The sequence below is a fragment of the Ostrea edulis genome, chromosome 2 (assembly GCF_947568905.1).
Source record: "Ostrea edulis chromosome 2, xbOstEdul1.1, whole genome shotgun sequence".
NCBI lineage: Eukaryota > Metazoa > Mollusca > Bivalvia > Ostreida > Ostreidae > Ostrea > Ostrea edulis.
This window is the reverse complement of record NC_079165.1, coordinates 36,967,274-36,991,424: the sequence shown is the minus strand read 5'-3', so window position 1 is coordinate 36,991,424 and position 24,151 is coordinate 36,967,274. Positions and strand designations below refer to the sequence as shown.

At 34.6% G+C, this 24,151-nt stretch overlaps 1 pseudogene; it reads left to right on the top strand.

Moving 5' to 3' along the window:
* Window positions 1-24,151, top strand: part of LOC125679281 (sacsin-like) — a 50,717-nt pseudogene that overhangs the window by 4,268 nt on the left and 22,298 nt on the right.

Sequence of the window (24,151 nt, the reverse complement as noted above, 5' to 3'; positions counted from 1 at the left end):
TCTACTGTATCTATTCATATATTTCTTTATCAGCATTGCCTGCATACTAAGTAGATGCAGACAACCTGAGTTCAGTGTTTCTTTGTTTGCAAGAGTGAATAAGTATCAGATACGACGATATATATATATATATATATATATATATATATATATATATATATATATAGGGGGGGGGCAACAAAACACTCTTGTCATGGAATTTGCAATACTGACTCTCGTTATGCTCACAAGGAACACACATGTATGCGAGGTGTATATTTTATTACAATTTTACAGAAAACATTACCCAAATCATTTGACCAGTGTATTTTATAATTGGTATTGGTTGTGTGGTTAATTTTCAAGATCTAATTGTAAAATATATATTTGTAAAGTTATTGAGATCATTTGTTTATTTTTGCAGTTACCAGTAATATCGCATGAGAAAAATAGCAAGCAGTATATGGGGTCACATATAGTTTATTCATCACAATTTCTATTCATTATTTCTATTCTGATAATTCAAATGGATCTCCTTGAGTCGGACACTCCAGAGACCTGAATGACTACATGTATAGACTGGATAACCCTTTACCTAATTATGTAGGTTTCCAAACAGACACTACACTTAGGGATTTAATAGTAACAAAAAATATTGTTTACTTATAAAAATAAATTCAATTAATGACTATAAAATCTATACCCATGCATGAAAGTGATTAAAGAAAAATCCATTTTACTTCCTGTGTAAGACTTGGATACATATGAGGGTGTCCGCCTTGTTTTAAAAAAAATCTTGCATATCTATGAGGTGTACTTTGTTTCACTTCTGCTTCTGAGAAAAGGAAGTGTAGCCCGTGAGCATAAGCTCTCAGCTTATTTGTCATTCATTGATTTTAGCCACAACGTCGAAGAAAGGGTAAACATAGAATGGGATAGACTGTGGAGAATTTCAAAGGTAAAATAAAAAAGAAAGGGTCTCTAGAATATTAATAACATTGTTTTATATCTTTAGTCATTGTCTCGTTCTATGATTGACTGCATCTCATGAATAGTTATAAAGGAGTATACGGAAGTTGTGATCTCCCTTTTCGTTAAGGTGGTTTATTAAACATTAATGGCTCACAATGACCAGGACCTGATGACAGCTGTATGATGCACGATGCCAACATCGTAAAAGTGATAAAAGTTCTCAAGTATCTTGTGTGTTTGTGATTTTTTTTTTCGACAAATGAAAAAGGTGTTTTTTATTTGCAAAATAAAAGACTTCAAAATCCAAACTTCGCTTTGATTGAACAAGTCGAGGGCACTTCCCCTACTGTTTAACGCCCCTCTCGAGAATCTTTCACTCATATGGAGATGTCACCATTGCCAGTAAACTCAGGTGACATATTGCAATTGGTTGTCGCCCGTCGTCGTCCGTCGTGTGTTAACAATTGAACATTTTTAATTTCTTCCTGATAACTACCAGTCCAATTCTTTTTAAATTTGGTATGAAGCATCATTGGGACAAGGTAGACATAAATTGTAAATCTCAAGACTCCAGCATCCCTGGGGCCCTGGGGGGGGGGGCAAAAACTGCCCAAAATTGACAATTTTTCAATTTTTTTCTCAAGAACCACAAACGTGAAAGAAAAACTAAATGCATAGTGATGTAGAGCAGGATGCAGGGCCTCTACCAAATTTGTAAATTTCATGACTTCTGGAGTAGGGGTTCTGACCCCAGGGCAGGCCCAAACTTGGTATACAGTGTTTATGTGTAAAACACTTAAATAACATCTTCTTTAGTGCTTAGTTGTCAATTGATACTAAATTGAAACTAAATAGATATTTAGAAAGAACAGGTAGTCCTTTACCACAATTGCAAATTTGATGATCCCAGGGTAAGGGGTTTTTGGTAACAGGGTAGGGTCAAAATGGTCAGTTATTAAATGTGTGAACAATAGACATTTTTAATTTCTTTTTGATAAATACTCTACCAATTCTTTTCAAATTTGGCATGCAACATCTTTGGGACAAGGGGGACATAAATAGAAAATTTCAGGATTCCTGCACTCCTGGAACCCTAGAGACGTAGCAAAAACTGTCCAAAATTGACCAATTTTCAAAAATCTTCTTCTCTAGAACTGCACATGTAATAAGAAAAACTAAATGCATTAAGATGTAAAGCAGGAAGGTTTTTACCAAAATTGTAAATTTCATGATCTTCGGGGTACGGGTTTTGACCCCAGATTCGGTCCAAACTTAGTATATAGTGTCTATGTGTAAGTTTGCTGGTACTGTATAAAACCTAAATGCATACTCAGGAATAACAGATTGTAGATTGTATCTTGCTTAACGTCTCGCTCGAGAATTTTTCACTCACATGGAGACGTCACCAAGACCGGTGAAAGGCTTCAAATTTATAGGCCTATGCTTGGCGATCATGGCCATTGAGCAGTGAGGGTTCTTTAGCGTGCCACATCTACTGTGACATGGGTCATCCGTTTTTAAGGTAATCTCTGAGGACCCGTGACATTCACACCTGATGCCGAGCGTTTGGCGATGGAACTGTCACTGCCTGTTTTAACGACTTAGGTCTGTCGCGGCCGTGGTTCGAACTCGGACCTTCTGCATGCGGGGCGAACGCTCTATATAACCTCTCGGCCACCGCAGCGGTTTGGGATAACAGAAAAGATGTACAATAAATGGTGAATTTCACAACCCAGGGTTTTGACTCTAGAATGGGTCCAAATTAATCATATCGTTTAATGTTTTAATGTTAATACACCTATTATATTATGTGAAGCCTTTCATCAGTGTATGTACTTATGAGGGCATTGAAGTTGTAATAACACATCTTGTTTTATACTGTTGCTGAACATTAGAATGTAGCTTACTAGATATTCAAAACAGGAATGTTTTCCTTTTCTGCTATTCCTATTAGCTATGCATTTAGTTTTATACAGTATCAGCAAACTTACACATAAATAATATATACTACATGTAAGTTTGGCCCCACCCTGGGATCAGATCGAACCTCTACTCTGGGGATCATCAAACTTACTGGTAGTTATCAAGAAGAAATTAAAATGTTCAGTTGTTAACGCACAACGACGGACAAAAACAACCAGTTGCAATAGGTCACCTGAATTAACTCAGGTGACCTGAAAAAACCCATCTTTTTATAAATCAGAAAATAAAATCAGAATACCTGGTAATTCTTCATCCTCATGCGGCTTTATTTTCATTGGAACATTTCTTCAATTGCTGCTTGGATTATGAGCTGTTTTGCCATTTGTTTTAAAGAAGAATCTGTTTTCAAAAATATACATTTTTCAGTAACAAATGAATGCAAACACAAGAAATAAAAATGTTACGTATGTAAGTTACAATTCCATCATGATTTGTGAGGAATATTCATTTACATTGCAGGCACATAAACATGCACAGAACAACACTCAAATACTCTCTGTTATTAATTACGGTGTACTGTATTTTTAAAAAATGTGTTCACATTGAAAAGAAATTGAAATTAAAACCTGAGGAATTTAAGTGCCCATACAGCTCTGGGGACACAGGACTAGTGTATTTGCCTCAATTTCCAACTTAAAGAAAACTGCATTTTTTTTAGAGAGACGAAAAATTATAAACACCTCTTTTGTCTTATTTCAATACGGAACTTTCGGGATGTGCCGGAACGACCGATTAGACTTGACATTTATACACTGCAGTCACGTGATAGTAAGCAATTGTAGGGCAAAGTTAACATTGATGCAACTGGTGTTTCGCTAGCAGACGGTCCGTAAAACGCTATGAGCAGTCTCACGATGACGATTCGATATTTTATTGGTGCTTAGTACCTTGGTGTAAATTAGGTGGAAGGGAAAAGGCGCATTTAGACATGTATCCTTGGATGGAAGGCGTGAAGTTTTAGCGATAATAATCCTCAATATATTCCATAGATTTGTTTTCCTCGCCAACTAGCATAATTTAATCAAATGCATTTTCTTATAAAATTGTTGTAGTGATTCCTTTCTTTCAAAAATAGCATTTTAATACAGTAATTTGATTGCAATTGAAGTATTCCATGTTTGTTTACTTAATTGTTATTGTAATATGGAAGTGACATGCCCTACAAATTACTTTCAACGCGCGATAGAAGTCGGAGTGGATCCGTATCGCGAAAGTCCCGTATTGCCCTCACTGATTTTCACACCTTCTGTACAAATGTTAATTTAAAATACCCAGATTAGCTGACCTAGCTCTATTGTGGTAAAAAAAACCCACTTGGAATTTGTGTAAAATATACAAGTTAATATACACAGGTCGGTCTTTGCATTATGCAAACAGTCCTGATGAACAATTGTGATGAAAATATTTTTTATTTGAAAAAAGGAACTTGATTAAACAAGACTGTAACATGACACATTATTCCTCTATACCTACAAAAAAATGAACTATGATATCGAGGGAAGATATATATATATATATATATATATATATATATATATATATATGTATCTCCACTTGCTGGAGACTATGCTAAGGGCGTTAAGATTGCTTCGAGGGGTATGGATTTGCTCTATCTTATGGTTTTAGAAGTACTGTAACAGTTTTGTTTTAGATTTTTTTGCAGATTTTCACTGTTGAAAGTTTGGGTGGGAGGATACCCTTTCTAGCCAATCCGATACATATCACGATATTTGACACACAATATTTTGCATATCAATGAAAAGTAGAATAAAAGGATTTCAAATTTATTTATTTATAACCAAAAAAATATCATTCGATTCAACTAGTTACTTGAGTAGAATAAAATAAATTATATCACAATGCTCCAAACATCTTGCAAATATCTCGTCTGATCGATTTTTCTTGCACCATTTTCCATTTCGTAAACTGGCAAGCGAAGCCTCTCAGATACACCCCTAACTTGCTTCCAGTTGGTTTTGTTAACGTCATGTACCCCGCCATCTTTATTTTGTTGTTCTACTAGCTTTCATTTTCTGTTAGACGGACTAAAAACCCGACTTGTGACGTTAGAATATTTTTAGGAAAATGCTATAACGGATATCGTTATTTAATGGACATGTGTATATATTGATCCGTATATCGCCAAGATGAATATCACGATCCATCGGTGCACTGATGGATTGTCCCACCTCTAGTTGAAAGTCCGTCTTAGAGATAGTTTGAGATAATTGCTCGATTCCCAACAATGTCCATCTGTCTTAGACTTCCTTACTGAAATACGTGCACATTTGCATGGTCTGTAAGTTTCTAAGGGTGTGGTTTGAACGGTCTGCACATTTCTATTGGCATGGTGTAATCGTGTACGGAATGATTCGTGCACAAAATGGTTTGCTCGAAATGGTGACCAATGTGCAACGAACGCTGAATGGTTTGCACGAAACAGTGAATAATATAGGTCTAAATTTGGGGTACAGTAGATAATAGTATATTACTTGCTTGACACTTAGCTCTTTCCATGCATGCCAGAAGAAGTACAAAGTGATAACACACTCTTCAAACCACTTTGTGTCTTGTTGCTATCATATCTTAATCTCTGACATTCCAGCTCTTCCATCCTGCACTCCTTCTTTCTGCTTCTACTGTCCTTCTCCAGGTTTTCAGTCTCCCTTATGCCCATTTCCCTTCTGGTGTCCACCCTAGCGCCTTCTCACAGTCGTCGTCACCTTCCCTCCCTAGCACCTGTCCTATCCAGTTCCATTGCCGTATCCTCACCTCATTGCTTATTGAACTGATGTCTACCCTGTCTGCCACTTCCCTGTTTGTCACTATCTGCTGCCACATTGTCCACACGATCCTCCACAAGCACCTGAACTGAATCGGATGTAAATTCTTTTATGACCATAAGCAGCACTGACTGCACTAGCAACTTGAATAGCTTGGCATTTGTTCTAATTCGTATGTTCGTTGCAGTCCATGCTTTCCTCAGTCTTTCCTATGCTGTCCTTGTCTTGTTTATCCTGCTCTTGGTGTCTTGTGGTCCTCTTCCTGATATTGTTACTATTGCTCCTACATGTAGGTAAATAAATGCTTGCACATCTAATTCCCCCGCCTTTATCGCGTCTCATTAAAAAAGACAGCTGTAAAAGATCACACACGATCTGACAAATTAGCTGAGTAATACATTATAGTTACGGCACGACTGATCACAAAGGAACAGCTAGACAAAATAACAACATTAATTGTTTGTATCCAAACTACACAGGTATTTTGTATTTTTAGAGCAATGTCGTCAAAAGTAAAGTACCATGCATACAGACGAAACACCCTTTTGGAAGAGCTACAAAGCATACTGCACGAATATCCTGATAATGAACAAATCATCAAGGTAAAGGGCACATCAGGGGATAAAATATTTACATGCAAATATATAGGGAAAATCTTCTCAAGAACCACTGGGCCAGGTAAGTTCAAATTTACAAGAAAGCTTCTTGGCATAGTGCAGATTCAAGTTTGTTAAAATCATGACCCGTGGGAGTAGGATGGGGCCACAGTAGGGGATCAAAGTTTTACATAGAAATATATAGGGAAAATCTTCTTCTCAAGGACTACTGGGACAGAAAAGTATAAATTTACAAGAAAGCTTCCTGACATAGTGTAGATTTAATTTTGTTAAAATCATGGACCCCGAGTGTAGGATGGGGCCACATTGTTTTAAAGTTTTACATATAAATATATAGGGAAAATGTTTAAAAACTTTTTGTATTTACAAAATGGAAAACACCTAATTATATGCACATTTGCAACTCAGTTCTGATTGGTTGATTTAAATACATGACCTTGTAAGAGATGTCAACATCCATTTTGTTTGATCTGCAAAATGAAGTCCGGTTGAAACGTTCTTTGGTAAAAGTTGGATCTACCGATAAGCTTATGATTAAAAAATTATAAACAAAATCGAAATCGCTACCACATACAAAACATAATATGCAAAAACCAACGCATAAAATGCCATTGAACCACAAAATATTTAATAAGCAGCAATTGAATTTACTCTCAGTCCGAATTAAGTTATAACACCATGTGTCCAAAATAACAACACCATTGTCTGTATAGTTTAATAAAACATTCTACCTGACTTTATTCAAATGTTATATATGGCATAAATAACATAATAAATCCGATGAAACCAGAGTGTTCGTAGAATAAGTCGTCATACATGTACAATATGTTTATGTTCAGTAGTTAAATAATGAGTATTTCTGAAATACATGGATTACTGTCTAAAGTATCAACACCGTCCCCTAATTGCTAAATGTGGCAATCAAAGCAGAACTTTACGCAAGAACTGACGTTACGAGTTTGAAAAGGAAACATGGAATGTCCTTCATGACGTTTTGGTATCGGGCTTTGTTAATGGTCATGAGGATTTCATATAAAATTCTGCTTGCTAAAAGAAAACTTTTTACCTCCCTATAGAACCTCTTCTGAAATTTAGAGTTGGGAGAGGGGAAACAATTAAACATATTTATACCCCGCGCATAGAAGTTGCAGAGGGTGTAATGTTTTTGAGGGTCAGTCTGTCATTCCCTTTCTTATCAGCGCAAATCCTCTGAGACCGCTCAACATAATTTCATGAAACTTTGTTGTTAATAAGGACACACTCTGTAGATGTGCATATTCCCAGGAAATTCTAATTCAATTATATTTCTGGAATTTAAGTTTTAATGCCCTTTTTGAACTTACAATTTTGAGCCTGTCTGTCCTGTTCTAGCATTACCATTCATTATGTGAGGCAATATTGTCATGCAATGTTGGAGCATGCGGGGTATGTGAACTTGCTCACCTCTGCTTTCTTTCATTTTAAATATGGTCTCATACTTATTTATATATATACTGCATATTCGAACAGTGTGTACTTTAATTTTAGGAGTTGCTGCAAAATGCAGAAGATGCTGGTGCTCGTGTGGTTAAAATGGGATTTTGTCCCTCCTGCAAAATCTGAACATCTGCCTGATGCATACAGGAAGTATTTATCGGTAAGTTGCAGCTTTAGTCAGAATGTTTTAAATTAGAATATTTAAAGCCCCGGGAATAAGGAATTTGAGTCCCTCAGGTGACCAGACAACCCATGCTCATAACTCTTTGTGTGTTTATTGTCCATCTTGTGTGTTACCTTTTGAAAATGTTTACTTCTTCATAGAAATTGCATGCATAGACAAATTTCCTCAAAGATGCTGTTGATCATCTTTTGGGTTTGGGGAACAAAACTGATTTTCATGTTACGTACCTGTCATGCCCTGTTGAGGCCTTAAAGTGTAGGGCTAAAGTGTCTGAAAATAGTGCAATCTTTTAAATATCTTTTTCATTGCTCCTGGGCTGTGCATCTAAAAAATTGGATGCATGGATGATCAGGTTAATGCTGAAGAGATTTTTTCCACTGCTATATGTCACACTTAATTTTGTCCTCTTTCCCAATTGAGCCCCACTTCTCCCTTGGAATTTTAAATGTCATTAATATTTCCAAATTAATATTCAGTCCCCCCCCTCAACATTTATGATTAAGATGAATGTATATGAATTTAAAAGACAAAAGAATGTGGAACCACCATCACTCAGAATACATCATAAAAGTTGGTAAGGTAATCATCAAGATGTAGATAAAAAGAGTTTCAAGATGTAGCTGTATTACACAAAGGAACTGGTCATTGTGACATGTCTTGTGTAAAACTTAAATAGCTTAATTACTAGGCATAAGAATTAATTTGAATACTGGCTATAAATATACATGCATGTTAAATATCAAATTTGCAAATTACAAAGTGACTTGTGGTTGCAAACATCTGTGTGTAAACTATAAAATACATGTAACAATCTTTTTTCAGGATTATTTGCCAGACTTTGAAGTTTGTGATGATTTTCTCTTATGCATTAAAATGCTTTACTAAATGATCTCAACCTATTGTAAAAGTAAACACAGAGTGGAATAGATAATGTGGTGACCTTGAAAATGAACGACACAATCAAAATATACTTTAAAAAATTTGGACAAAGATTTGATTCTGATGAATTAAAAAAGGTCTTCGGCAGGAACTCTCGGGCTGTTTACGTTTGGTCAGATGGAGTGCTACAAGAATAGGAAGGTTTCTAGTATACCCGTCCCCAATAACATGCGACTGTGCATAAGCAGTTATTCCCCTTACCGTTGCTAAGTGGACTGCATGTAAACACGCCGCCATTTGCATTTTAGCATCGGATGCTGAAACCATTTTTAATCAGTAGATAGATATAAATAGAAAATTAAAAACAAAAACAAAACCTCTATCAATATATACGATGGTTGTTCGATATGTACGTAATGTGTATTGTACCACATGCAGAGTGATAACGCTTAATGTGCACGATTTTGTGGATGATGACACTATTGAATATATATATAGCTCTATTCAATACCTATCCAACAGTATAAACACGAGCCTTTTGCTCCACATTTTGTTAAAATCATGGCCCCCGGGGGTAGGGTAGAGCGACAATAGGGGGTCAACGGTTTACATGGGAATATATAGGGAACATTTTTAAGAATCTTCTTCTCAAGAACAACTGGGTCAGAAATTCAAATTTACATGAAATTTTAAGCTTCCTGATATAGCTCTAGCAAGTATATTGTTATTTCGGATTTCAAACATTTTGGTTGAGCATCACTGAAGAGACATTATTTGTCGAAATGCGCATCTGGTGCATCAAAATTGGTACTGTATAAGTTTTACATAATGTGAATTCAAGTTTGTCAAAACCATGGCCCACAAGGGTAGGATGGGGCCACAATAGGAGATTAATTTGCATATAAAATTTGGTCTGGTAAAATGTGATTTGGTCCAGTAATATCTCAACCATTACTGGACCAAATGTCCAGTAAATACCAGAAGACCTTGGGAAGCACTGTACGAGTACAACCGCTAAGCAATTGCTCAAAATGTTCCCCTGGCCAAATTCAATCAAAGACAATTTGCAAACATTGGTACTGGTGACGAAACATAGGTTCACTATTTTGAACCAGTATTTAGAAAAATTGGAAACAAAATATGGCTAACTAAACACGGTAGAAGGCCTGTAGTTGCCAAAAGAACCATAAGCACAAAGTTTCTTTATTGCATATTCTTATCATGTGATGGTATAGCCGTACAGATTCCGGTGCGGAAGGGCAAAAGTGTTACAGGTCGGTATTACGGAGATGTTATACTGAAAAAGCGTTATTATTAAGCAGGGTCTTGGGGACGGAAGTCCCCTGATACGTCAATCTGATAATGTGAGTCATGATGACATAGATGTTTAAAAACAATTAAGCAAGGATGTTGGAGGCAGCCCCCAATTTGGAAGTGTCGATTAAAATGCTTTTTAAAAGTTGTTTTTTTCCAATGTCGAACTGACTAAATATATATTTTTTGTAAAATAGAAAAAATCAATATCCTTTCTCAATCCCAGATGAAATTCAGTTTCCTTACATCAACATCAGTGATGAGAATATTCAAGAGAATTACGTAGATAACGCACACGTAATGATTTCCTAAACTTATTTTGGAACATAAACTGTACGTCGTTTTGCATTCTGTTTTCATTTTGAATTTTAAAAAATTGGTTTAAACTTTATTTTATTCAAGGAATTCTATTTTGGGCTTATTTTTGCGATTTCTTGCTGTTTTAACGATTTTACCGATCGATCATGCAATCATATATAAATGTATTTACTCAACCGCCTTTGTCGGCACTTATTTTAGTGCCATACTTTGGGGACCGGTATACTAGAAGTGTTCCCAAGAGTGATCCTTGTTTACTTGTTTGCAGTTTAGAGATCGCCAGGAGATCTCTATCGTCTATTAAAAGAGCAAGTAGAGGCTGGAGATGTACTGGCGATATCCTGGACCAGTTGTGGAGATGGGAATCATATAGACCAATGTGATTCCAATAAAATTAACTGCTCACTGGTGTTTGTATGCAAGACATCTGACTTTCACACTCAGATTGCATATCTGTGTCTTTGGTATGTAGAACCCAAACAGCTTAACATTTCAAAAAAACTGTACAGGTACTGGTTCTGTCCTTAGCCATGTCTTAGTTGTGCATATGCCTATTCCTCCTCAAAAATGTCGTAAAGAAAGAAGTAATCATGCGTTTTATTTCTTTTGTTATAGCTCACCTGAGCTCAAGTGAGCTTTTCTAATCACTTTCTCATCTATCTAAACTTTTCACATTTTCATCGTCTTCTCTAGAACCACGGGCTCAATTTCAATAAAACTTGGTGCAAATCATTCAATGGGTGCAGGGATTTAAAATATGTTCAAATGAAGGTCATGCCCCATTCAAAGGGGACATAATCAAGAAAAGGCAAAAAGGATGGCCTTGGTCATTTAAAAATGTTCTCGGGAACCACTGGGCCAGAAAGGTTTAAATTTACTTACTCCTGACATTGTACAAATTCAAGTTCATTTGTTCGTATCATGACCCCTGGAGGTAGGGTGGGACCACTGAATTATAGGAGATCAACGTTTTACATGTGAATATTTAGGGAAAACCTTTTAGAATTTTTTCCTTGAGAACAACTAGGCCAGCAAAGTTTTTTATGTGAAATCTTTTTGACAAACAGTAGATTGTATTTTGTTCAAATCATGGCCTCCATGGCTAGGGTGGGGCCATATAATAGCGGATCAAAGTACATGTATACAGTGTATTAAGGAAAAATATTTCAAAATTTACTAGCCTAATTAAGGTCAGAAAAGTTGAAATTTACATGAAAGCTTTGCGACAAAGAATATATTCTAGGGTTTTTAGCTTTTTATACCCCCACCTGAGCTGAAAGCTCAAATGAGCTTTTCTGATCGCCTGTATTCCGTCGTCTGTCCGTCTGTCTGTCTGTAAACTTTTTGCATTTTCGACTTCTTCACAAGAACCACTGGGCCGATTTCAACCAAACTGAACCAAAAGCATCCTTGGGTAAAGGGCTTTCAGGTTTGTTCAAAAGAAGGATCATGTCCCTTTCAAAGGGGAGATAATCACAAAAATGCAAAATTAGGGTGGGGTTAAAAATCTTCCTCACAAGAATCACTGGGCCAGAAAAGCTGATATTTACATGAAAGCTTCCTGACAAATTGCAGATTCAAGTTTGTTCAAATCATGGCCCCCGGGAGTTGGATGGGGCCACAATAAGGGATCAAAGTTTTACATACAAATATGTAGGAAAAATCTTTAAAAATCTTCTTCTCAAGAACCACTGAGCCAGAAAAGCTGATATTTACATGAAAGCTAATTCCTGACATAGCGCAGATTCAAGTTTGTTCAAATCATGGCCCCCGGGAGTATGATGGGGCCACAATAGGGATCAAATTTTTACATAAAAATATACAGTAAATATCAAATATAGCGAACACGGATATAGCGAAATTACGACTATAGCAAATCGTCGGTTATAACGAACACGGATATATCGAATTTACTGACATAACGAAGTAAATTAATATTCCCCTTGAATTAGGAATGAATGTAAAAATCACCTTTTATAACGATTTTATTTTCATTTTAAACTCGTAAATTTTAATAATCGCTTATTTCCAAATTTCTTTTTGTATTTTTTCAAAAGAGTTTGTTAACGCAAAGCAATACTTACATATACATTTAGCAAATATATTGTCGGTATTAATTGTTTACTATTCTCGTTAATTAAATTTGAAGTTTGATTGCATTTATTTTATTGTACACTCTTTTATTGTATAAAGCAACAAGTAAATGACAACTGCGATAGACTGTTTGTATGTATTGCACATAATTTTGTTGATATTTTTCTCTCGATATCTTCTTGCGTGACTTAACAATCCATAAAGATAAATTATCATTTATAAATCAGTGTGTATATCTTGTACAAAAATATTTCTTCTCGAAAATACATAGGCGTAACAATACAAACTCAAGTGTATCGATTGCTGCTTTCTTATGCAACTGATATATATGTAGAACAAATCAGTTTTATAACGAATTCGTTATATTTGAATTATGAATTCGCTATAAACGTATAGCGAATTACGCTTATAGCGAATTTTTACAGAGTGTCTGCAGAAATTTGCTATATCAGAGTTTTACTGTATAGTGAAAAATTTTCTTCTCAAGAACCACTAAGCCAGAAAAGCTGATATTTACATGAAAGCTTTCTGACATAGTGCAGATTCAAGTTTGTTAATATCATGACCCCTGGGGGTAGGATGGGGCCACCAGGGGTGGATGAAAATTTTACATAGAAATTATAGGAAAAACTTTAAAAATCTTCTTCTCAAGAGCCATTGAGCTAGAAGAGCTGAGATCTACATGAAGGCTTCCTGACTTGGTGCAGATTCAAGTTTGTTCAAAGTATGGCCCCCCCGGGTTAGGTTGGGGTCACAATAGGGGATGAAAGTTTTACATACAAATATATAGGGAAAATCTTTAAAAATCTTCTTCTCAAGAACCATTGGGCCAAAGAAGTTGACATTTACATGAAAGCTTTCTGACATAGTGCAGATTCAAGTTTGTTAAAATCATGACCTCCAGGGGTAGGTTGGGTCCACAATAGGGACTAAAGTTTTACATGCAAATATATATGGAAAGTCTTCAGATATGGACCAAGGTGACTCAGGTGAGCAATGTGGCCCATGGGCCTCTTTTTTTGTTGTGCTCACAGATATTCATCTGATATTTGGTACATTGCTTTGCCATAAATTACAGATCAAGTTCGAATTTCGTCTCGGTCCGTTGATTTTTATGCCCCCGAGATCGAAGATTGGGGGACATATTGTTTTTGTCCTGTCATTCTGTAATCCTGTAATTCTGTCTGAAACTTTAACCTTGCTAATAACTTTTGAACATTAAGTTATAGAGCTTTGATATTTCACATGAGTATTTCTTGTGACAAGACCGTTCCGTGGGTACCAACATTTTTTACCCTTGACCTTGGAGTTTGACCTACTTTTTGAAAACTTTAACCTTGCTAATAACTTTTGAACAGTATTAAGTGATAGAACTTTAATATTTCACATGAATATTCCTTGTGACAAGACCTTTCTGTGGGTACCAACATTTTTTACCTTTTGACCTTGACCTTGGAGTTTGACCTATGTTTTGAAAACTGTAACCTTGCTAATAACTTTGAACAGTAAGTGATAGAGCTTTAATATTTCACATGAGTATTCATTGTGACAAGACCTTTCCCTGGGTACTAAACCTTTTGACCTTGACATTTGAACTACTTCTAAATTTTGTTTACATTGGTCATAACTTCTAAATCAGGTAAATATTAGAGCTTTCATATTGTACATGAGCATGTCTTGCGACATTAAGATCTTTCTACTGGTACCAAGATATTTATCCTTGTGACCTTGGCCATCTTCGGAATTGGCCATTATCGGGGGCAATTGTGTTTCACAAACACATCTTGTTCATTAAGTTATGGCCCTTGGACTTAGAAAAATAGCATGAATTATCAGTTTTTCGGACTATTTTTGTTTGTACTTGCAGATATTCATTTAATATTTGGTACATTGCTTTGTCATAATAAGTTACAGATCAAGTTTGAATTTCGCCTTGGTCCGTTGATTTTACATTAAGTTATGACCCTTTGACTTAGAAAAATAACATGAATTGTTAATTTACATCCAATCTGTAGATAAGAGTACTACACTCATTAAAACTTCTAGCATAGTAATACAACAATATACATGCAGGGCTTGAAGTTAACTTTTTATGTCACCATGCAGTCCAGCCCGACTGATGGGGTATATGATTTCAGCCAGTCCGCAGAAAAGTTTACCTGGTGTCCTACAGAGTTTTCCAGAAATAATTAAGCATATTTCGTTAATGTTATTAAAATGAAATTTAACTCAATATGCCTCAGACAATGTTGTAACACTTAAATGTGGGATTTATATTTACAAATCAGATTCGTCTGATATCTACAGATCGAAGCATGCCAAAAGTGTGTATAAAACTTCACAAGTATATTTTCCAAAACGATGATGCATTAGAAAATTAACCAGTCCCATCGGATGGACTAAAACAAATGTCAGTCAGTCTGCCAGACTTTTAACCAGTCACAGACTGACGGCATATGTTAATTTCGAGCCCTGATATAGCTAAATTATCCATGATCACCTACATTTCACAGTTTATTGACTTGGTTAGAGACCTAAACCTAATTATAAATTTGTCTTTTTTCCTGGTGTAATCTCTATTCAAATAGTAGTTGATTCCTAATCCTGGTTCCCCAATTTTTCCATTTACCATAACCTATACATGAATAATGAACTTTGAATATTGCTGTGGTACAGTAATTTTTGCAACCGGTAGGGGACTATGTATTGCCATGCAATACTCTCAGAATGCTTGTTCTTCTTAGATCAAAAATATTTCTACACAATAGAACACGTATAATTGCATCGTAAGATTTTTGTGTCGTCGGCCATTGTACACCGTATTTAAATTTAGAGTTGTTGTCTGTTTCGGAAATAAAAAAAAACAACCAAAGATTAAAACCAGCAAAATACTGATTACCAATTATTGATGTCATATTTCAGCTCTTGATTATCGCCATCGGTAGCAATCTAGCGATGATTTTTCGATGGTTGGCGACTATCGATGAATCACTATAGTGGGGATACAATTGATAGGATCAAAGTTTTACTTGCTGATTGATATATTAGAAAGCAGGGCCAAATTACAAATGTTCCCCAGTTGTGTGGATTTATGTTTTTATAATGTCCCCGCGACTATATATAGTCATTCAAATCATGTCTGTCTGTTGGAAACTGCATGCTCATAACCTTTGAATGCTGAGTGACAATGCTCTAGCATATATATTTCATGTGCACATTCATTGTGAGAAAACTTTATTCTGGTACCAAAGGTAATACCTTTTGGCCTTGGAGTTTGACCTAATTTTAACCTATTTGCAGATATCACCTGAACTATTTAAGATAGGCCTTTCATGATTTGCATGTAAATTCCTTATGATAAGGCCTTACTTTTCAAACATGATCTTTGACCTTGTAAACTTGACCTAATGGAGTTTGACCCAAACTTTTAACTAAAACCTTTAATACCATTTAACCTGTCATATGTATTTCTTGTGACAAAATTAATTTTGATACCATATTTTCTGACATTGTGATCTTGAACTTGGAGTTTGACCTACTTTTAAGAAAACCTAACCTATATTCCAATACCTCCTGAACTGTTTAAGGTAGAGCTTTCAATGATATTTTGTCTATATGTCAAACGTATACCTTACCAATTTTGATGCACCAGATGCGCATTTCGACAAATAATGTCTCTTCAGTAATGCTCAAGCCGAAATATTGGAAATCCGAAATAACAATAAACTTGTAAGAACTAAAAAGAAAAACAGAGTGCCAAAGACTGGAATCAAATTCGTCCAGATCTATGCATGAGGGAGATAATCCTTAATTTTGAAATGAATTTCAAAATTTTATCACAGCAATTAAATATGCATCCGTATGTATATTTCTTATGGCAAGACCTTTCATTTCATACCATTCTATGGTCTTGTGACCTTCACCAGAAAGCAAAGTCACGTTAGTCATATTGGCGTTAATGCATCCCCATGTTGTGTGAATTCAAGTTTGGTTGTATGATGTGACTCTTTGGGGCTTAGGTTGGAGCCACCTGATGGGGTAAAAATTGTTCATGGGAATAAAGATAAAAAATACTGAACAACAGCAAGTTAACTCAGGTGAATCATGTGGCCCATGAGTCTCTTGTTTTATAAACTAAACAGTTTTATTGAGTGGATGGTATTATTTAATATGACTCAGGTCTCTATTAAAAGTGTATTACATTCATGGCTCCTTATTCAGGGATTCACTTAAATGGATCATAGTAAAAATGCATTAATGTTGAAAAATTTCTTGCTCATCTAGAATTCCAACTCGGTGCATGGTTATACCTTTCTCCTGAGTATCGATCACATTTAAAACAGGGTATTTAGTGATAACAAGCATGGATACTTTACTAAAGGTATTGTGAAACTCGTGCATATTTATGATTATTATACTGTTGATTCCTACGTATACATGATAAATTTATTATCACTTAATTTCGCAAGAGGCATCACTCACGAAATAAAAGTACCCGCTTTTAATTTTCTGGTGCTAAAATACATGAAAGTACTCTCATTGAACAGACAACGTGCGAATTCATGTGCATGCGATTTGTCGTATATGACCCTTACAAAAATTACATATACTTAAGTGCTTGTCTCAGAGAAAAACAGGCAAAATCAGAAAAATATTCCAGAAGGGGGGTCAAAACTTTCCAACAATGATGATATTTTTTTGATGTATGGTCTAAAGTGAGTCAATCGTGAGACCAAAATATAGGTCAAGTTCATTCTATTTATAGTAACACGAGCAAACTGCATTTCGGTCAATCCATAGCTTCCCTACATTGAAAATGGTTTAAAATTACCCATTTTTGCGATAAATTGAATTAGTTAATATCAGTTTTATGAATTAAAACTTAATGATATGGTGAAATATACAGTCTAATGTATCATTTGCGACTGTTGGATGATTTTTCATGTTTGACACATTAAAAGGGGGGTGCGACAAACATGGCTTACAATTTGAGATGTTCATTGTTAGTCAACTTTGAGCACCTGTATCGTGTAAGGTAGACAACTATTTTAATTGGTAGTATTTCCATGTTTTTTTAGATACTTAGGATATATTAAGAATTATATTATGGAGCTTGGCAAATAATGAGAAGTAGCTGAAAATTGCCATAAATAGTAGCTATATTCTGACTTATTTGAAGAAAATTAATTTGGTTGTAAAACCGTTTCTTTTAACGATTTCTAAACAATATTTTATAATACTCATGAAAAAACATGTATATTATCATTTCTACGCTCGGAAATAGTAAAAAAAAAAAAAGGTCGAAGAAACATAATAAATACACTTCTTCTGTATAAATCGAAATGGGGATTTCCCGTGTAACTCTTCAAAAAAGGAGTCTCAAAAGGTATACGAGAAATGCTGACATCGCCTGACTTGTAATTTTTGCAAATGTTTTGGAGATAATAGCTTTATTTGTGGAAATTTTGGTCATAATTTCTAAGATTCTGACACTTCATCGTTGATTGATTGTAAGAAGGATACTTCTGCACACCTATGTTCATCCAACGGTTCGAAATATCTTTATTGATTCTGTACCGGACCAGAGTTTTATGTGTTACCGGACAGTTAAATATGTCAAAAACAACGATACCATTACGGCATATATTGGAAAAAAACACGGACAAATGCAGTGTTCTAGACAATTGCTCTTCCAGAAAGGCGAAGACAGATTGAGGTGCATCTCCAATGTTTTGGTATCGGTCAAGGGAGGCAGTTCAGGTTGAAACTGGTAAGGAAACTTTACATAAATTTGTGTAATGTCCCACTCCCGGCTCCGGCTCCCCGAAAAATATTGGCTGGGTTTTTTAATGTTTTTTATAAAGTGTGATGCCAAATCTGTGGGTTTTGTAGCAGTAATTAGGTGGTGGAAAAATGGATATGTATGTCTACACTGAGGAAATGTTCAAGTAGTGTTATACAGTATTAGAGACCTTCCATAGGAACTATAAAATCTTCAGAGCCAGGGACGTTTTTTGTCTAACACTCAGACAGTAAGAAAAGGAGATTAAAGATCTGTAATTTATTCCAAATTTTAAAAGCCAGTCACATTCCATTATTTCAATAGTGATTAGGAGTGGGGGTGGTTGAGAAAGAATAGAGGAAAAAATTCCAATTCCCACAGAAGGTGGGAAAAAATCTGAACAGGAAATATGAGTAATTTGCTTCCGGTCATTGAATAATACATTCATTCAAGGACAAGTGTAGTGTAAACCTTTTTAATGCACTGCTTTTGTTTTTGCATTTGTTTGAACAATTAACCCGCCATGAAACATGATGCGGAAAGTAGGTAACTGAAAATATGTCAGGATCAAGGAATAGTAGCAGTATATCATCTGATCTGAACACCTGATATCAAATTCATATTGCTCCTGCACACTACTGTCTGAGGTATAACATCATTCAAGTGTATGTAGTCAAATCTAAAGGCATAAATTATAATAACATAAACCTACAAACATATATAACTATGTCATATACCAAATTTGCTACAACCTACCATTTATCACAGTACTGTATCCCTTTTTGTAAGAAAATTCTTAATGGAATTTTTTTTTACTTTATTGCAAGGTATAAAGCAATGCAGCATTATGCTCAAACAAATTGAGGAATTCTTTGGCATGTTTGAATGTACCTACCAGCATTGAGGATGATATACAAGTAGGTAAAATAAATGCATATCCTGTACTAATTCTACATTTATAAAATTGATTTTCAATCTGATGCCCAACTGATGAAATAAACCTGAACTAGCATATACATGTATGGTCTGAAAATGATAACTTATTTTCCCTTTGTTTGTTGCTTATTAATGAACCTGTTTTGAAATGTACTTCTTGTGTTTGATAATCTAAATATATTTTTACATTCAGAATGTTGTAAAAATGAATTACATGTGAATTCTAATTATTAATCATAATTATCCAAGAATTTGTTTTTAGCATGTCTGGCTGTCTTTTTGTCCTTATTCTGACAATGAAAGTCTTACAGAGTGTTTTGTATGTATATACATATATGTATATAATAGCCCCCCCCCCCCCCCCCCCCCACACACACACACACACAATTTTATCTTTTCAGAGAAAGTTTTCATTAAATGTATGATTTTTACTTATAGTGTAAGAGAATGAACCAAACAAAACAAAGAAACTGTGAATGAGTGTCCAAGGTGTCACGTTAGAAGCAATGGAAAATCTGCACATAGATGAACATTATCTGAAGTATAGTTATGGATCTGATAGCAATGTTCAGTATCAGAAGAGACCTTGTCAACAATGTACATGTACTATAATGCTGTGTACATCAATATTTCTTAATTCTACAATTGTTATAGATTATGGTATAATACATGATGGGATTACATTATATTTGTCTATTATATACACATCGCATGTATTTAATTTTATGAATCAGACTAAAAATGTAATTTTTTTTGTTTCTGTTAACATGTAAGTCAAAACTGAAGTAGGCTGGTAGAATATACATTATAATTTTTTTCTCAAACTTTTATTTTCAAAAGAACACTAAGAGACAATCTAATCACAATCTATATTTTTAAAGTTACAGGTACATTAACATATTTGATCTGAGGGGCTCAGTTTTTACAGTTAATGGTACTTTTAGATATGCTTGGTATTAATTACTTTGAAATTAGTACAAGTGTGAACTTCAAAACAATGTTTATTGAAAAATCTCTTTAACAATATATATTTTATTTTAAATTCTAGGGTAGGAGGTATAATTTCAAAACAGTGGAAACACAGTAATTTTCATTTTAGGCCCCATTGTCATTAAACATAATGCAAGGATTTTGTAAAGAACTGAATTTTTCTCTCAAAATGCTCCATAAGATAGGTTAAAGGTTGTTAAAACTTAGTGGATGAAAATTTGTTTTTTTTTATTTGATATCATTGTTTTATGTTTTACCTTCAAAACATAAAACATGTAGTGAAGGACTGAAGCTTAATCAAGGTAAATAAAATTTAATGAAAGTAAAGCCCATATTCAAAGTCACTTCTTTTTTACAAATAGATCGATAGAAACCCAATGAATGAAAGCCATGTTTAAGGTCGCATTTACATGTAAGGTCAAATACATTTCATGCAAATGATGTTTTTATTATGTTACACATGTTACATCTTGCACAAAAGTCAATCTCATGAAATAATCATTATGTCCATGTTCAGGGATGAGGTTAAATTTATATATTACTATACTGTATCTATTTCTACTTCAGTAATTCTACAAGATTCCTCAAACATTTAGACAGCTTTGATTGTTATGGATTTTTAAATCTTATGTACATTGTTAAAAAAAATCTTTGTAGATTGTTTCATCTACAAGATATTTAAGGTAGCTCATTACACCAAGGCTCATATCACAAGTTAGCAATTTGAATGTTTTGTGAAATTGTTTTTATCGATTGATTTGGTTGTATGTCTAGCATTGTGGCTCAGTGAATAAAGCATTGGGCTGGTGAACCTTAGATACTGAGTTCAAATCCGCCATAGGCTGTTTTTCATAGTTAATGATATTAATTTTTAAAATCATGCTATTTTTATCCAAAATTGCTCATTGTCTGCCTTTTTGACATACATGTATATACATATGATGCATCATATCCTTCATGATGAAATCATTTTTGTGCTGATTTGAAAAACTCTTTAAGTTGTAGTGAGCCACCTTAACTCTCCTTGAAAGAAGATTGTTGTATTCCTTTGCACATATTGGTCTATCTCTCAGTTGATTCATAGACAGACATGGTATTAGAAAAGACTTTTCTGTATAGGTTTCCTAAGGCAGGCTGATGTATCTTAGTACATAACCCCTATTAAATTTTAGGACACTTGGTTAAAGGAGTTGGAGTAACATAAATATCTTTAACGATCAGGGGATCAGATTTATGTGGTCAAACATGTGGATTATTTTGAAATTGTGCATATCAATACAGTTTTGGTGTATAATTACTATGATTTGTATAAGATACTTTGAATTACCAATTTCAAAATTAGTATTTATTAAAATTTTCTTAAAATGAGAATGTTTCTTCCTTTGGTATTGATATAATTGTTGGTATGGTATGTGAAATTCATTGTGTGGTGGATTTTATCGACTTTGTCAGATTTCCTAATGGTAGTCTCTTCGCATCCCTTGACGAAATGGACAATATTATTTGCCGAGCTCAATATTTTTATGAGTTGGCCATATATGACAGAGCTTTTACTAAATGAACACAAAACCCTCAAACTTGGCCTACCTTGGAAGACTGATGGCTCCGAACATAAGGAAAAAATGCTGAATCAGCTATTTTTGGGGGGTACCCATAATAAAGGCATCGGTACTCGATTATGATAAAATATCTTCACCTCATTTTAAGTTTGATTTATAGCATAGAGGAGGTACTTTTTTAAGTCTGTCCAGAATTGGACTGCCTATCTCAGTTATCTATATTTCGGGTATCGAAAATAGCTGAAAAAGCTGTATTTTGGCTTGAAAATTAAGACCAATATGTCTGGAATAGGTGGCGCTGTATAAAAAGAACATGCATGGATAGTTCACTGAAATATTTTGTAAATGGAGATAGAACCCATAGGTGATTCTCCATGTAAAATATCACAAGGATTGGTAACATGTGCTTCTGGACTGTTTTGCATGGTTTTATCTGAGACAAGCACTTAAAGTATACTCCCAAACATATGAAAAGTATATCTTTTACTATACTTGAAGTATACTTCAAGTATTTTGATTTTATATGCAAATTAGTTTGTCAAGTATACTTTACACAAGTATAGTTGAAGTATACTCCAGTTATACTCAAGATTTATATACTTAAATATTTACTTCTTGCCTTATAAACTAAGTACAGCTAGCTTTCCCAAGTATAACTCATGCAGTTACCCCCTTCAGCTCAAAGTATACTTTAAAAATACTTGACTTATAAGTCAAATATACTTGATGAATAACTCAGAAAAAAGCATAACTGAAGTAGAACTAATACTTGAAGTATACTTGGGTTATGCTTGAAGTATACTTTTTGTAGCCATGCACAAGTATAACTGTTATGCTTGAAGTATAAGTGAAGTATACTTTTTTTATAAGTCAAGTATACTTTCTATATGTAATTTCCGTAAGGGGAGTCATTTCGCAATATTAAGCACTCGCATTAAATTAGGAATCTACAGCTAGTATCTAATGATACTCTTTACACCTGAACATCTACTTTTATTACTTTGTGTACGTCAGTTGCTGTAGCTTACTGCTTAGGGCTGTCACTTAGAAACCAGGAGTCACAGCACAAGGTGAAACCCTAAACGTAGTGACCTTTTGATCTTGTGCCTATAGCATTAGAAGTGAAAGTCGTGTCTTTCAGATATGACTTTGAAAATGGAGTCCTGTGTCGAAGTAGGTGTTGGCATGATTCAGAACCTTTACTGCATCAGTCAAAATTTGTGGCATTCACCAACTGCTGGTAACATATGTACATTAATGAAAAATTCTCAAATGGGACTTAAAACAACATGTACAAACATGCATCGGTACTTTACACTTAGGGTTGGTTATGACTATACAACGTTTTATGACCTTGAATCAATGTCATTTAACCTAGGTCATGGTGACTATGTTAAGTAAAAGTTTTTTATATGGCCGTCTTTAAACGTCTTTATGGTACAGTGATGTCTGTACTTGCGTATGTACATGTATATATACATCCGTCGGTCTGTCTGTCCAGGGTTTTCTGTTTCTAATTTAATTGCTCTGTCACATATCAAGCTGAAACTTGCTATGTACATGTAGCTTCTTTGTGGATGATTTTAGATCATATTGCAATTTTGACCTCTCTTGCAGGAGTTGTGCCCCTTTTTGAAAATGATTGTTAATAGGGGGGTACTATTGATTTGTCTGGCTAACTCCTCCCACAATTTTCAAGTGAGGACAATCTTGTTTTACAGAGTGTTTGTAATTGGATACTGAAGATGTACATGTGGCAAGGATTTTAATATTCTTCTTTTTTGAGAAAAAACACGGGTTGTTGAACTTGGTTTGTTTTAAGGAAATATTATAAGGATATTGTTCGATGAAATTCTCTCACAGTTTTCAAGTGAGAACCTTCTTATTTTACAAAATTTTAAGTGCTTAAATGGGTATTTAAGGTATGCATGTGGAAAAGGTTTTGATTTTCTTAAATTTTTGAGAAAATTACAGGTCATTGAACTTAGTCAGTTTTGAGGAATTATTGCATAGAGAGTACATGATTTGTCTATTTTTCCTCCTGCAGTTTTCAAGTGAGGACCTTCTTATTTTACAGAGTATTTGATGGGTATGGAAGATGTGTGTGTGGGCAAGGTTTATGATTTTCGAATTTTAAGAACATCACAGGTGCCGTTGAATTTAGTGATTTTTTATTTAGAAAATATCACATAGAGAGTACATGATTTTATTTTTCCTTCCACAGTTTTCAAGTGAGGACCTGTTTTACAGAGTATTTGTATGTGGTTGTTGAACTTTGTCAAATA